This window comes from Danio rerio, chromosome 7 (genome assembly GCF_052040795.2).
Source record: "Danio rerio strain M-AB ecotype USA chromosome 7, GRCz13ab, whole genome shotgun sequence".
NCBI lineage: Eukaryota > Metazoa > Chordata > Actinopteri > Cypriniformes > Danionidae > Danio > Danio rerio.
This window is the reverse complement of record NC_141027.1, coordinates 61,911,515-61,913,554: the sequence shown is the minus strand read 5'-3', so window position 1 is coordinate 61,913,554 and position 2,040 is coordinate 61,911,515.

Below are 2,040 nucleotides of genomic sequence, written 5' to 3'. Positions count from 1 at the left end.
AAAGAGCTCAAATTAAGCAGTAATGGAAACTCAGTCAGAGACACAGATTTTCACTTGCAACTTGCTTTAACATGTTTAACATTGCATGAAATGTTGTCTAAAAAAAAAAAAAAAGAATGAGGCCTTTTAGTGGCTGAAGCTGATTTTATCACTAGCTGTATAAGACCTCAGAATAAGCTTTTCCCAGCCAGCAGAGAGGTCAGATTAAGCAGTAATGCAAACTCAGTCAGAGACACAGATTTTCACTTGCAACTTGCTTTAACATGTTTAACATTGCATGAATTGTTGTCTAAAACAAAAAGAATGAGGCCTTTCAGTGGCTGAAGCTGATTTTATCACTTGCTGTATGAGACCTCAGAATAAGCTTTTCCCAGCGAGCAGAGAGGTCAAATTAAGCAGTAATGCAAACTCAGTCAGAGACACAGATTTTCACTTGCAACTTGCTTTAACATGTTCAACACTGCATGAAATGCTGTCTAAAACAGAAGAATGATGCTGTTTAGTGGCTGAAGCTGTTTTTATCACTTGGTGAATTAGAGCTCAGAATAAGCTTTTCCCAGCCAGCAAAGAGCACAAATCAAGCAGTGATGCAAACTCAGTCAGAGACACAGATTTTCACTTGTAACTTGATTTAACATGTTTAACATTGCATGAAATGTTGTCTAAAACAAAAGAATGAGGCCTTTTAGTGGCTGAAGCTGTTTTTATAACTTGTTGAATTAGACCTCAGAATAATTTTTTTACAGCCAGCAGAGAGGTCAAATTAAGCAGTCATGCACACTCAGTCAGAGACACAGATTTGCACTTGTAACTTAATTTAACATGTTCAACAATGCATGAAATGCTGTCTAAAACAAAAAGAATGATGCTGTTTAGTGGCTGAAGCTGTTTTTATCACTTGGTGAATTAGACCTCAGAATAAGCTTTTCCCAGCCAGCAAAGAGGTCAAATTAAGCAGTAATGCAAACTCAGTCAGAGACATAGATTTTCACTTGCAACTTGCTTAAACATGTTTAACAGTGCATGAAATGTTGTCTAAAACAAAAAGAATGATGCATTTTAGTGGCTGGATCTGGTTTTATCACATTCTGTATTGGACGTTGAAAATGAGCTTTTCTCAGCCAGCAGAGGTCAAAATAAGCTGTAATGCAAACTCAGTCAGAGACATAGATTTTCACTTGCAACTTTCTTAAACATATTTAACAGTGCATGAAATGTTGTCTAAAACAAAAAGAAAATGCTTTTCAGGGGCTGGATCTGGTTTTATCACATTCTGTATTGGACGTTGAAAATGAGCTTTTCTTAGCCAGCAGAGAGGTCAAAATAAGCAGTAATGCAAACTCAGTCAGAGACATAGATTTTCACTTGCAACTTGCTTTAACATGTTAAACGGTGCATGAAATGTTGTCTAAAACAAAAAGAAAATGCTTTTTAGTGGCTGGATCTGATTTTATCACTATCTGTATTGGACATTGAAAATGAGCTTTTCTCAGCCAGCAGAGGTCAAAATAAGCAGTAATGTAAACTCAGTCAGAGACATAGATTTTCACTTGCAACTTTCTTAAACATATTTACAGTACATGAAATGTTGTCTAAAACAAAAAAAATGCTTTTTAGTGGCTGGATCTGGTTTTATCACATTCTGTATTGGACATTGAAAATGCGCTTTTCTCAGCCAGCAGAGGTCAAAATAAGCAGTAATGCAAACTCAGTCAGAGACATAGATTTTCACTTGCAACTTGCTTAATCATGTTTAACAGTGCATGAAATGTTGTCTAAAACAAAAATAATGAGGCATTTTAATGGCTGGATCTGGTTTTATCACATTCTGTATTGGACGTTGAAAATTAGCTTTTCTTAGCCAGCAGAGAGGTCAAAATAAGCAGTAATGCAAACTCAGTCAGAGACATAGATTTTCACTTGCAACTTGCTTTAACATGTTTAACAGTGCATGAAATGTTGTCTAAAACAAAAAGAATGATGCATTTTAGTGGCTGGATCTGGTTTTATCACATTCTGTATTGGACGTTGAAAATGACC